We start from the raw sequence: 15,146 nt of genomic DNA, 5'->3' as shown, positions 1-15,146 counted from the left end.
TTCATTTGACACAAGATAATATAGATATTGGATTCTTATGATGAGCATCACGTTTGATTGGCCAAAAAAGTAAATACTGACCAAGGAATGATACAACTTAATATTTACAGAGGCATACTGTCACTGTATATAGTTACATACCATTCTAAATGGTTTTCATCTGGTATATCTTCCGATTTCTCCATTATCCTGAAGAGATTCATGGACACACATGACTTTGTTTTTTAAATTGGGTAAGTGTTCCAGATTTCAGTAGTGTTGGCATGAAAAGATGATAAATAATACTGGCTCACAATATGACTCTTGCATACAGTACTAGCTTGATTTGAAACTATTGCATTTATTCATTGAATAAACATGTCAAATTTTAGAGTACTGTATCTATGCCAGAGGTGTAGCCACTGGTGGGCCTCGGTGGGCCACAGCCCACTCACTTAGCATCCTGGCCCACCCAAATCTGAGCAGAGGTGTAGCTTTGCCACAATGGCCCGGAGCATCACTCAGGCACATGAAATCCAGGATGGAGCTGTGTGTCCACCCTTCAGAAAGCTGCGCTCCAGCAGCTCTGCCTTGTCATTGTCTAAGCCACCTCATGTGCATGCCCATCTTGGCAGGTGCAACCCTGTGTCTGGGGGCACCAGGGCTAGGAAGAGGGCATGGCGTAGGGGGAGAAGCTGAGCTAGCACAGTCTGTCATTGCCCGTCCACCTGAAAGTCGGGGCCCACCCAAATTTCCACTCCTAGCTACACCACTGATCTATGCACAGTATTTAGGTGTATATAATCATAAGAATGACCATACCAGGTCAGACCAATGGTCCTTCTAGCCCAGTGTCCTGTCTTCTGATAGCGGCCAATGCCAGCTGTCCCAGAGGGAATGAACAGAACAGGTAATGATCAAGTGATCCATCCCCTGTCACCCATTCCCAGCTTCTGGCAAACCAAGACTACGCTAGGGACGCTTCAGAGTTTGGTTTTGCATCCCTGCCCATCTTGGCTAATAGCCATTGATGGACCTATCCTCCATGAATGTACAGTAACTCCCCACTTAACCTCCTCTCATTTAATGTTGTTTCGATCTTCTGTCCCTGCTCAATTACAGAACATGATCCGTTTAAAGTTGTGCAATGCTTTGCTATAATGTCGTTTGGCTGCCTGCTTTGTCCATAGCTAGCAGCCTTCCCCCTCCTCCTCCTGCCCATGGCAATCAGCTGGTTTGCAGTGTTCAGGAGGCGGGAGAGGGAGAGGAAGCCTGCAGGCAGTGTCCTCGCTCCTCCCCCCTCCCTTCTGCCTCCTGAATACTGCAAGCCAGCTTATTGCCGTGGGCAGGAGGCGGAGGGAGTGGGGAGGAGCAAGGACTCTGCGTGCGGAGTAAAGGGGAGAAGAGGAGGCGGGTTAAGGGGGGGGCTTGGGGGAAGGGGTGGAGTGGGTGGGCCGAGGGTTGAGACCCTGTCTCTGGTGCTTGCAAAATAGGGGAAGCTGCTGGCGCAATGTGCTTCTCCTAGCCTACAGCACCTTCAGCCTCCTTGCTTGCCTCATTGTCTCCAGTGCTAGTGGGCGGTGCCTGTGTGGGGTAAGGCGGGGGCACCTCCCAACTATAGTACTGTACTGTATGGCAAAAAAAAGTTTCCCTGGAACCTAACCCCCTCCCCCCCCTTTACATTCATTCTTATGGGGATATTGGATTCTCTTAACATCGTTTCACTTAAAGTCGCATTTTTCAGGAACAGAACTACAACGTTGAATGAGGAGTTGCTGTGTATCGTTCTTTTTTTGAACCCTGTTATAGTCTTGGTCTTCACAACATCCTCTGGCAAAGAGTTCCACAGTTGACTGTGCGTTGTGTGAAGAAATACTTCCTTTTGTTTGTTTTAAACCTGCTGCCTATTAATTTAATTGGGTGACCCCTAATTCTTGTGTTATGCGAAGGAGTAAATAACACTATTTACTTTCTCCACAGTAGTCATGATTTTATAGACCTTTATCATATCTCTCCTTAGTCATTTCTTTTCCAAGCTGGAAAGTCCCACCCAATCTTATTAATCTCTCCTCATATGGAAGCTGTTCCATACCCCTAATAATTTTTGTTGCCCTTTTCTGTAGCTTTTCCAATTCCAATAGATCTTTTTTGAGACGAGGCGACCACGTCTGCATGCAGTATTAAATCTATGGTACGCCCATATCTTGATATAGAGGCAATATATTTTCTGTCTTATCTATCCTTTTCCTAATGAATCCTAATAGAGAATACAATAGTTAGACTGCTCATCTAGCACCAAATGGGAGCTTTGTTTGAATAAGAGCTCCTGAATTTTTGGCCTCTTATTTTATGGAGGGAAAATAATGTTCAGAATATTACTAAGAGAAAGTTATAGGGCCAGATTCTGGTACTTACTCATGTTCAGTACTACTTTGCAGCACATCTGGTTCCTTTGACATCAGTGGGTCTAGTTTTACAATAAGATTGCACTCAGGGAGGAAAAGGGTGGCGGAATTTGGCGCATAAGTATCTATTATTGCCTGTATTTTTCTCCAGTACATGGTAAAGTGTTTATGCATGTTTAATAAAAATTAAATGGATGTGATCTCATTGGTGTAAATCAGGAACAAGTCCATAGAGGGGAGAAGAATTCCACTAGCATAAAAAACAGTTGCGATCAGAATCGGCCCAAAAGGAGAAACAATGTAACCTGCCCATTTTCAATAGCAGCATACGGACTGTAGAATACTAATGTGTTCCCAACTGTCACTGTTTCTAAAATCATTGGGCTAAATCTTAAATCCATGTTCAGTTTTTACAAAGTCCTTGCTCAGCTAAAACTTCCTTTGACTTCAATGAGCAAGGAGTTAAGGATTTGGCCCATTGCTGTTCGACCACCTGGAGCCATAAATACAAGTTTCACGTGGTGGTGAATCAGGCTGTCGGACAGGTTGGCTTTTCGGAGTTATTGTAAAAGTGCATGCCTTGTGAGGTGCACGGAAGAGATCCGCGTATGGCTGTTCAAGTGCTCTAATTGCACAGGACTTGGTACAGCTCTAGAAGAGAGGATATCCTCATTCTATCAGAAACTGCCTGAACGTGAGCCCCTAGAAATGCATTGCAGTGAAGTGCAGTAACAAGGGCTTGCTGAAAACAATGTTTCAGTTTATCCAGTTCTAAGAACCTGAGACAGGAAAAGGCTTGATCCTACCCATCAGTGCCTGATGAATCACTGTGCATTTTGGAAAATCAGCTATACTTCTCTGCTCATAAGCAGCTGCTGGTTTTCCACAACACATGACACACTTTGCTTGTTGGGAGTCAAAATGGAGTTCCTCTTCCCCCTCTCGCTCTCCACTATCCACAGAGTCAATCAGTGTAACCACAATCTTTTAAACTGGTAACACTGTCATTTGAATGGACTCTTTCATTTTACACCTGAGAGCAAGAACCCATATGCCAGGGGTGGCCCACATGTGGATCTTCAGATGTTAATATGCAACTCCCCGACTCCGGGGCTGGAGCGCCAGCCCCGAACTTTCCAATGTGCCCAGGGATGCTCACTTCTCAACCCCTGGCTCTGCCACAGGCCCTCCCTCCACTCCATTCCACCCCTTCCCACCCTCTCCCCTGAGCCTGCTGTGCCCTCGCTCCTCCCTCCTGCCCCCCCCCCACACACCAGAGCCTCCTGCACCCCACAAAACAGCTGATCAGGAGGAAGGGGGAGACACTGATCGGCGGGGCTGCTGGTAGGTGGGAGGCTCGGGGGGAGGGGGTAGCAGGTGCGGGGGGCTGCTGACTTATTACCGTGGCTCTTTGGAAATGTACGCTGGTAAATTCTGTGTCCTTCTCAGGCTCAGGTTGGCCACCCCTGCCATATGCAGCTCTGTGACCAACCTTGGGCATGTTGTAGATTAGACTGTCTTAAGCTCTGATGCATGGAGAGCGAGGTAGATGTCAGTCTGTTCAGTGCCTCTTGAAGATGTGTTTAAGGGCAGAGACATTAGTGTCTGTTTACTGGAAGGCACTTGGTGGAAGATGAGCATAGGAATGATTTAGTTGGGAGGGGTCCAGTGGCAAATGACTCTCAGAATAAAGAGAAAGGGAGCCCCTTAGAATCTCATGAAGCCATCATAGGATCAGGGGAAGCTCCAAAGAAAAGACACTTGATGTCTGATAATTTCCCCTCACAGAGCTGTCACCAGGCCCATTCCACCAAAAACCCCAAGTTCACTTTATTTTCTAGAGACTAGTAGGGATAGACTTTTGAGGTGTTTACTTTTTTTACATGGTTTTCATTTATACCAGGGTCTAAGCATTTTTTTTTTTTTAACAAGAATAGTTGCAAAGGGACACTTACCACACCCTCTGCAGTCTGCCAGATGATCTTGTTGATTTTTTTTTTCAATGTCTTGGGCCTTAAGCCATGTCAAAAAGTCCAAGGGAACCCCTTCCACGGTGTTAGACTGTTTATTGGATTCTATTTTCCCTCACTAGGATCTTCAGCCCTGGCTCTGGGCCCTTTAAATTCATTCCATGTTCGGGCTCCCAGATAAGCCATGCCTCCTCATTGAGGTTTATGTCCCTTTACCTGTGGCTGGTAGGGGAACCTAGACCTGCCCACTACTCTGGGTTCCAACTCAGGGACCCTATACACACCAGCCATGTGCTGATCAACTTCAGTCCTTCACTGCTATTTCCATGGGCCTCTTCCTACCGGCCCCTCTTTCTAGTCATAAGTCAGGGCCAGTGTCCTCAGGTTCTTCCCAGCTGTGTACCTCTGTCTGATTGCCAGGCTCCTTTGGCCAGAGAGGAGCATCCTTTACTCCACTGCTCCCAGCCTGGAACTGAACTGCTAAGACCAGGCAGCCAGCAGGCCCTGATTGGTGGCCGCTAGCCCTTGGAGTGCCAGGTATGTCTAGCTTTCAAATTGGATGCTCTGGAGAGTCTTCTCTAGGCAAGCTTGAAGGACCCACCTTCTCTTCTCTGTTCCCCTCAGCTCACTGCTTCTTGAAGTGGGGTGTAGCAGGACCGTGGGAACCCAAAGCAGGGAGCCACAAAATTGAATGCACCCTGCCACACCAGATTTCAAAGAAGCCTCCATTTGTATTTCAGGCAACAAGTTTTGTCACTTTAATGTGTTTTAATACTCAGATTGCATTTGTACTCTATTTGTATCTGAACATGGAGTGTTTTGCTTGCAGATGCTATTCACTTGTGTGCATAAGTGACTCCATGCATAGGGCCAGATACTGGAGCTGAGCCAAGGCCAGTGGGGCAGTGTAGCACTAAAGCCAGCTTAGTTGTCTACTAGAGAAGTCCCCCTGCGGAGAGGACTTGTGTGGCTGGCGAGCCACAGCTGTTTCTGTTCCACCCTCATGCATGATTGTGACTGCAGGGGCTGCAACCTGGTGTTGTCTTATTTGTGGATGGGAGTATTGATTACTGATTGATCTCTTAGAGTGCATTAGTTAAAGATTCTGTCTCCTGAGGGCAATAGCATTCTTAACTACACTGGGATCCCCCAGCTGCTCACAAGGCCCCTAGAGGCTGGCAAAATTGCCCTAGATGAGAACAGCTGTTAAAAGAAAAGGAGTATTTGTGGCACCTTAGAGACTAACAAATTTATTTGAGCATAAGCTTTCATGAGCTACAGTTCACTTCATCGGATGCATTCGGTGGAAAATACAGCTGTTAAGATTCTCTAGTTTATGCTAGAGGCTGGCCTACCATCTGGATAGACCTGGGATCAGGAGTGGTGGCCACTGTTGCACACTGTCCTCAATTATGCAATGCGCTGCTTCAGCCACTGTTGCACATCTGGCCCACAACGTTGACTTGGCTGAAAGAGGCCTTGTTTTAAAATTTTGCCGTTCATGCCCAGAGCAAGCTAGCTGTAGGGTAAGAGTGATTCTCTCCTCCCACCACCCCCGCGTGGTGCACTAAAGGTCAGCAAGCCTGGAATGAGTCATCCATATGTGCTTGGTGTTTGAACAAGGGGAAAATGGTATTAAGGTTAAAACAACAACACAATCTGTATTTGAAAGAAACTGCATTAAACTAATCAGTAAAAATTAGTGTTTTAAAAAGTGTAAGCAGTAAAGTCTTTGGAGCCTTGGGGTATTGATTAATAAAACAGCTTAGGTTGGGTCATTCCACGTGTAGATCTGATGGAAGTCTTTGCAGGATTGGGCCCTTGGTTTATGCTTGGAGAAAGTACAGAAGAATACTTTGAAATGGTGGTAACCCTCATATTGCTTTGCGCAGTTTGTAATAGCATGAATCACAGAGTCAACCAAAACAGTGAAATAGAGCAGGAATAGTTGGCATAGCTCCAGAGCTAAGTGAGGGCAGCATAGCAAATTCCATTAGATCAAGCAAGCACCTCCATTTTGATGTTGAAGGTAAAGATAATTTCACAAAATTCAGGGGAATTGTTTCATCTTCAACACTACAAAAGTTCTCATGAAGTCACAAATGCAAAGGGGGGTAGAGATTGGTTTTGCTTTATTTTCTGCTTTGGACATACAGTATTCTCACTCGTCCATTTTCAGCATCTGCTGTCATGGTAGCTTATCTTCCTTTATTCCCTCATCATGACTAAGTACTGCTGGCTTCTTGGAATAGTCCGTGAATTTATATGTTCTCATCCTGACTCTAATCTCTCCTGCACCAGAAAAGAGTGATCATAATCAGACCTTATATGTGCTGTTAGTTTCCAGAGATCATTGGCTTATTTTTAGTACACCCCTCCCCCATCCTTAAAACAGGAAGAGTTATAGATGGCAGCTATATGAGCTTCCCTGCATTGCCTGACCAATGTTCCCAATGCCCTGAGAGGCCACCACCCTAAATGAAATAATGCGCTTCAGTCTTCACTGACCAGTTTTTAAAATACGATCAAATGCTGCAGGAAAGTTTTTAACTTGAAGGGGGTTATTACAGCTGCAATTTGCTTCTAACTCCAATGGGCAGAAGGAATTTGTAACTAACTTAGGCTACTGCATGCTGACCCTTCATGCTCACACTGTCTCCGTTGCAAACCACTAGTCAAATCCTGATGTGGATCTGGCAAAGTGAGTTTAGGGAGAGTCTTGTTTGTCCACATCACTCCCTGTTGGCTGCAAGAGCAGAGGGTGTTCAAGAGCAGAACTGTATGGGAAAGTTTGTACACTGCTAGTCTGCATTATTCTTGGCTCAAGCCCGGTATGTGATCGTTAGTCACTCACTTTAGTGAGTAGAACATTCTATCCCAAATGAAACAAAATATTGGTACAAAATCTTTGCTCTGGGCTGGGAACACTTCTATGCCATGCTAAGCTTCAAACATGTGTTTAATAATTTTGATTAAAATCTCTGTTAATTCCCCTCTTTAAAATGACAACGCCGATAAACCCTCCTCTGTACTGAACTGCTGGGTGCTGCTGTAATATAATCTCAAACACTGTAAAGTTCAGCAGCATGGAGCTTAAAATAAACGTGTGCTTAAAAGCCGGTGTTGGAACATAGATCTGGCAAACCACCAGATGTTTATAAAACGACATAGGGATAGACTGTGCTCAGCCTTTGCATAGAAGCTGAGAGCACTCAAGAATCCATCTTTCTCCCCACCCCCCCTTAGTGTGGGCTGCAATGGAGCCCTTGGGGGGGGCAATCACAATTCTTGCACTTGTAGAAGGACTTTTTCCTCTGTATGATCTTGGGGGGGCTGCAAACCACCACAAAGAGGATGATGCAGAACCTTGCCCCCCACCTGTGCTGGTCTGTGGAGCTGGTCTAGCGTAATGTGGGGAGCAGTCTGGACCCCTTAAAGATAGGGTATAGCTTGGGTACTCCCACAGCCTACATGAGAGCTGAGAGAGGGACTATGTCTCTGTGATTGTTCTTGGGATGACCAGGACTGACAGTGACATTGTTACATCCCCCTCCAGTGAGAGGGAGACTTGCATGTGCTTAACTGGGTGTCCGCTCCCTGACACCTCTAGCCTGTTAGCCACCCAAACAACCTCCTCTGGGCTGTGCCAGCTCTTACTTTGCCTTGTAGGCTAATAATAGGTGTACCCAGTCTCCGAGTCCCTTTGAAACATTTCTCTGTAGTGTCCAGCCCCTTACTCACTGGTTACTTACAGAAAAAAACAGATCTGCTGTCCAAGGGGTCTGTGTACACACCAGCGTGGTTGATTCAACTCTGGAACAGCTCCTTATATAATACCACAGCACTGAGCTACAGTTATAGTAAAAACAATCATAAGTTTATTATCAACGTTCAAAATGTAAGAGATAGTGAGTAAGGACAATGCAAACAGAAGGGTTACATTAAAAAGCGGAATCATAACATGATTCCTAGAAACTAAACTTAAGTTAACCTCCAGTCTGAATAAGTTTTTTTCACCCAAATGTCCTTTGCAGTATTTTGAGCAGGGCAGGTTGTGATCTGTTTTCATTCATGTAATTGCACTGCCTGATTACTTCCTAGGTGCAAAATGAAGGAGTATCTTCCTTGCCTTCTCTTATCTTCTCCAGAGTTCCTTGTTTGTTTGTTCTCCGTGTCAGGACGACTGCCCGCTGCTTATTCTCTGGTGTGCTGCTTCCCGCACTGCTGACTTCGTATGTGAAGGACCTTCCGGTTTTGTTAACTTTAGACTGAGGGAGACAGGTGAATAAACATCCTTTGTCTGGCAGAAAGTTGTTTGTCACCTCTGCCTTGACAGTCTTTATGAACATATTTTCTGTATCCAGCGAACTTTTTTACATTGTTTGTGTACATGCATTTCACAATGATATTAATGACCATTGTGACCTTGTCTTTCATTTAAGATCTCATTTGATTTTCTTTGGTGGAACCAGAATGTACATACTAGCTTCAGGATATTCTTGTATCAGTTGGCACTGAAGGGTTCTTAAGGTCACAGTCTCCGTGGCAGAGCTCTGACTGGGGTAGCGCTGACCCCCAGCATGGACCAGTTTTTGAAGCGGCCCTTTAGAATGTAGCTCTGCTACAGAGAGATTCTTCTCCGCATTAAAAATTATTCTGCTGAAATAAACCAGAATGTGACTCCAACGATTGGGTAAACAACATCCTCAAGGTGTCATTTAGTGCCATGCAGAGGGTCTTCAGTGGGGCCATCTGCTCAGGGGAGAATTAGCTCATGCACTTCAGTGCTCTTGCAGGCTCTCTGCATGGGTGAGTAAAGTTTGCCCTATGTAGTGACAGTGCTGCTTCACAGTGAGTGCACTTGGCTTTCAAAAGGAAACTGAAGAATAAAAGCAGTGGTACCATTGTGTGAACAAATGCTTACTTGTAAAATGTCTTGGCTCCTAATCTGACTCATAAATAAATGAAAGCAGTGCTAAATAACTGTTGTTGTGCTTTCAAATGGATATTATTACACTTCTGGGTAAAGTTACTTTGCAAATTACGACTTACAAATGACTGTTTGGGGGATATGAGAGCCGGGGATAGGGGGTGCTCCTCACCCTTATTTGATGAGGGAGCAGAAATGAAATGGAAAAACAATGGATCCACTAGCCCAGCTCTCACCTGCCATCATATACCCCAAGACCTCCCTTTATTCCAGGGTATACATAAACCACACAGAACTGTGCTCTAGTGCATAAGACATGCATAGCCCTTGCATAGGTGCTCTGCATCCTGCCTCCCTCGTTCAGTGGAAGGAACAGAGCTAGCTCTGCCAAGCATGGGGCCTTGTGTCCTGGGGGTTGGGTAGAGTTTGCCCCTGTGTGCAGACAGTAAAATGTACCCTTTGGCTTTCTGTGGATTTAAATTTTCTGTGACCCTAAGAGACCCTTTATGTCAACTGGCAAAGGGCCCACTCAACCCGCTGTTGTCCGAGCGTTTAGCCAAATGGCATCTTGTAAGGTATCATCTTAATAGCTGGTGATAGGCTGGTAATGAATATCTTTGCGTGGTATATGTATAGATGTGTGTGCAGAGGTATGTATGTATGCTGGTAATATGTTCTTAAAACACGCTGTGGAGGCATGTTGTTAAACAAAGTTGTCCTAGACAAAAGAACGTTGTTTTAGCTAAAAGAAAAGGAGGACTTGTGGCACCTTAGAGACTAACCAATTTATTTGAGCATAAGCTTTCGTGAGCTACAGCTCACTTCATCGGTGAGCTGTAGCTCATGAAAGCTTATGCTCAAATAAATTGGTTAGTCTCTAAGAAGCCACAAGTACTGCTTTTCTTTCTGTGAATACAGACTAATACGGCTGCTACTCTGAAACCTGTTGTTTTAGCTGTTTGCCCATGTCTGCATTGTAAATTGAGTAAGGTGATGCTGGAGACAATGAAGGAACATCGGTGGTATCCAAAGTAATTAAAGAGAGCAAATTCACAGGACCATGAAGAAGACAGCCTGGCATCTGCACACCAGTCGGGGGAAGGAACTTTGTCTGGGTTCCATTTTAAAAGACCATGGACTTTGGGAAATATAAGGAGAGCAAAAGACTTTCTAGTTCTCCATCACTTACAGGACAGAAAAGAGAGCACCCTCTCATTCTGTGAACGTTGGATCCTCCTACCAGAAGGGCTGGTGCTGCTGATAACTTGATGGACATGAGAGAGCTGTTTCGGCAGAGATTGTAGCTTGCTAAAGTTATCTTAGGCCAAATCTACACTCTAAATTTACATCGGTATAACTGCCTGGCTCAGGGGTGTGAAAAATCCACACCCCTGAACAATGCACTTATACCAACCTAACCTCCAATGTAGACTATGTTGACAGGAGGGCTTCTCCCAGCGACATAGCTACCACCTCTTGTAAAGGTGGATTAACTACGCCGACGGGGAGAAGCTTTCCCATCGGTATAGTGGCAGCGTCCTTGAAGCACTACAGCATTTTAAGTAAAAAGGAGGACTTGTGGCACGTTAGCATCTGATGAAGTGAGCTGTAGCTCACGAAAGCTTAAGCTCAAATAAATTGGTTAGTCTCTAAGGTGCCACAAGTCCTCCTTTTCTTTTTGCCAATATAGACTAACACGGCTGCTACTCTGAAACCAGCATTTTAAGTGTAGACCTGCCTTTAGAAACTAAAAAGCGTGTTATCTTGTTTTGTTTGTAACCCTTTCTTTGTTTGCCTTAGTGTCACTTAATAAACATTCTAGCATTGAGAGAGGCTTACTATATTTAAGGTACAGTGTGCCCTCAGTGAGCCAACAGGCTGGTGTGTACACTGTCACTTTGGAGGCAGCAAACTTGATTTCTGTGGGTATCTTGAGAAGGACTGGACACTGCAGAAACACATCCCTGGGAAACTGGGGACCACTGAATGTTACCTACAAGGCAGGATTAAGAATGGTAGAGTCTGAAGGAGTTTGGTGCAGCAGACAGGCTGCTGTGACAGCCTAAATCCTCAGGTTCAGTTTCACATCCCCTTTCACAGGGTGTGCTTTATTAATAACAGAGATGGAAAAGGCAGAAAGTAACATGCACAGTTGTGTAACAGACTTTTCTACTTTGCATAAACTTGGCAGGGAGAAGATGCATCCTTCCCCTGAGGTCACCCTTTCCTGGCTTTTATCAACAGATAGCTTACTGTCAGTCACATGCATGCTCGCTCCTAATCATGTGCCCTGTGACTACAGCTCAAAGCATGCTGAGGTGTATGTATGTGTGCCAATGCCCAGTGTCCTGTTAGAGGTGTAAGGAGCCCTCTTACATCCTTATACTTGCTACCCGTGTGAAGGGAAATGGTGTGGTGGGGAGAACATGACTTCCTTCTCCTCTTGTGCAGGTGGATAGGCAGGCATGCACAGGAAGCGAGATGAGCCACGAAAGTCATGGCTTACTTTCCCCCATGGAGCAAGTAAGCAGTAGGGATTAAAAGGGAAAGGTTAGGCTTAGGGCCTTACCAAATTCATGGCCCATTTTGGTCAATATCACAGTCATAAGTTTTTAAAAATAATTTTCATTTTTTTTCAGATATCTTTAAATCTGAAATTTCAGTGTTCTAATTGTAGGGGTTCTGACCCAAAAAGGAGAGGGTGCGGGCGGGCAAGGGGGAGGGGGGTCGCCAGGGGTTGCGGTACTGCTACCCTTACTTCTGCTCTGCTGCTGGCTGCAATGTTGCGTTCAGAGCTGGGCAGTTGGAGAGCGGTGACTGGTGGCCGGGAGCCCAGCTCTGACAGCAGAGCCGCAGCCAGCAGCAGCGCAGAGGTAAAGATGGCGTGGTATGGTATTAGTGATGTACTGCCACCAGCTGCCACGCTCCAGCCACCCAGCCTGAAGGCAGTGCAGAAGTAAGGGTGGCAATACTGCAGCCTCCCTAAAATACCCCCTCCCCCCCCGCAACCTCCTTTTGAGTCAGAACCCCCACTTTGAGAAACGCTGGTCTCCCCCTGTGACGTGTAGTACAGGGTAAAAGCATTCAAAAGACCAGATTTCACGGTCCACAACGCGCTTTTCATGACCATAAATTTGGTAGGGCCCTTGTTATGCTGCAGCTGAAGGTATAGTGTCCAGCTTGGGTGGACATACACATGCTAGCTTTGATTGAGCAAACATGCTAAAAACAGAAATGCAGCCACGGTGGCATGGGCAGTGGATGGACTAGCCGTGCAATATCTACCCAGGGTCTTGGGTGAGATTGGACTCAAGGCAACCAGTCCTGCCACTGTGGTTACACTGCTAATTTCAGCACGCTACTTCGATCAAAGCTAGCATATGTCTATCCACCCAAGCTGAGAATTACAGCTGGAGCTGCAGTGTAAAGTACTCTGAGTTACAGGTAGAGCCCTGCTCTGCTTGTGTGGGCAGAGCAACTACATGTTCTCCTTTATGCTGTGTGAATTCTATTACAATTTACCTCGAAGAAATTCTCATGTTATTAATTCATACACCCAGTAACTTTCTCCAAAGCTAATCAAATAATCTTGTCCCACTTTTCAGCAGAGATTTAATAGCTGGCAGCTGCAATGAGATCATATTACAAAGACTTCATTATTTTTACAAAATATACTACAGTGCCTTTGTTAGTATTCTGGGAGGTTTTATCATTTTAGTAATTTAAACGACACTTACCAGAAATGAACAAAAGCCTATCATGGACCCAAGGAATGAACTGGCCCGTAATTTATATAACTGATTAGTTGTCTTTGAGATCCATTCTTAGTAGAACAGTAATTTTATTAATGAATGTTTACATTTGGATTTAATCCTTCTAAGAAAGATGGTAAATGGTAGAGCATGGTACATTATTTGCCATAGCTCTTTGTCTTATGCATTAGATTTAAAGAGATGCACTTATAGCAATGCTACAGTGGATTTTTCCATATTGCACAAAGCTTTATGGCCAAATTGCAAAGTTGTATGTGTCATAACCACTGTAATACATAATGTTCTAAGTTGCCTTGTGTTCCCGCTAGATAAACAATCCAGTCACATATTGGTATTAGTCATGAAACACTGCATTACATAAACTTAATGACAAATCAGCAAAGTGATGAGATCTGACCTTTCTATTGAGAACAAAGGTAGTGAACTGGGGGAAAGAGGTGTTGATTTAATCACTGTCAGAATAGGGGGAATATGAGGTCTTTCCCAAATGGAAGTATGACAGAACAGAGCACATCCCCTAACTTGGGATGGTAGCAATTTAAATGTTAACTTGTTTAAAACACACACAACCAGAACTCTTGTTGACTTTGGTTCCTTCTTATACTAATTAAAATATCTAAACTCTGTTCTTCAGATAATGTAAATTTAACTTAGAAAAAACCTGGGTAGGCTTTTTTAAAATGTGTTGCAATCATAGTAATATTACACCTGAGAGTGAAAAAGTAACCTTCACTAGATAATACTCCCCAATCCCGCGTGGAGCTGAGCTCTGTGGTCATCACCAAACATAATGCATGGCCTAATACCTCACTGATCTGGAGCTAGTGAGGCCTGGTCATAGGGGACCTAAAAGATGCATTTAAATTTTTTTAACCAAATGTTCTCCTCCCCACCTATCCATTATTGGTATGTGGGCCATGAAGCAGATAACGTCTGTTCACCTTTTATTTTTATTTATTTTTTTTAAAGGTGATAGGCAAATATTCATAATGCCTTCTGAAACTAAGAAGCCAAGGGATTGGGGGATGGCGAAGAAACTCTTTGCTGAAACTCACCCTTACTTTGGTCCAAATAAGAACCCGCACAGAGAATCTGAATAATTGGGCTTTGCCCAGGGTTCTCCCTGACAGTCCAGGAAGCACCAGTAGAGTTGCCCCGCAGTCACTATTGTAGCCTCGGGTCTCTGTACTCTCCCTTTAACAGAAAGGTTTTCACTGACATTGGCTTAACAATGAGAAGAAAAATAGGCAGTTGTCTGTGATGTCCAGTAGCTGTGAAATCCCAAAATATTATTTGGTTTAGGAGTCATTTACCAAAATTAATGGCTTGAGAGGTTAGGAATATGGTTCTGTTAGCAAAGGCTGAGATCTGATAGGTTTCAGAGTAGCAGCCATGTTAGTCTGTATTCGCAAAAAGACAAGGAGTACTTGTGGCACCTTAGAGACTAACCAATTTATTTGAGCATAAGCTTTCGTGAGCTACGGTCCACTACAGGCATCCAGTGAAGTGAGCTGTAGCTCACGAAAGCTTAAGCTCAGATAAAGATAGTCTCTAAGGTGCCATAATTCCTCCTTTTCTTTTTGAGATCGGATAGTGACAGCAATTTACTCCCCTTTCCCAAAACTGCTTACTGTGCTGATGATAGTACTGTGCATCCCTGCTGGTGGCAAAGGGGCAGAAGGAGGACTATGTGCAAATACCAGACTCAACAATGAAAGGAAAGAAGGAAGTAAAATACCCTGATATGGGTCTCATTTGTATGACTTTTGCTGAAATCCTGGCCCTACTGAATTTATGGCAAGGTTCCACTGGCTTTCAAAGCATGTCCCTGGTTTACTGATACAAGCAGAATTCATTTTCCTGCTAGGACTTCCCCTAGATAGTCTGTTTGTTCATTATTTACAGTTGCGCACACATACCTTCTTCATAAGGATTTTAGTAGAGCTGGGTGAAATTTTTCTAACAGGTGTTTTGTTTTTGTTTTTGTTTTAATTTGAAAAATAGCCCTATTTAAAATATGCTTTCTTTTTTTTAAAGTTTTTCATAAAAAAACATTTTTGTGATCCTTCTGATCAAAATAATTATCAGA

The 15,146-nt window shown here is 44.4% G+C and overlaps 1 protein-coding gene across 4 annotated transcripts in view; it reads left to right on the top strand.

The window, feature by feature from the left end:
* Positions 1–15,146, top strand: part of AGPAT4 (1-acylglycerol-3-phosphate O-acyltransferase 4) — a 125,922-nt gene that overhangs the window by 21,424 nt on the left and 89,352 nt on the right. The window lies entirely within an intron of this gene.

Source organism: Lepidochelys olivacea (assembly GCF_965140295.1).
Source record: "Lepidochelys olivacea isolate rLepOli2 genome assembly, chromosome: 3".
NCBI lineage: Eukaryota > Metazoa > Chordata > Testudines > Cheloniidae > Lepidochelys > Lepidochelys olivacea.
This window is presented reverse-complemented; position numbering and strand designations above follow the sequence as displayed.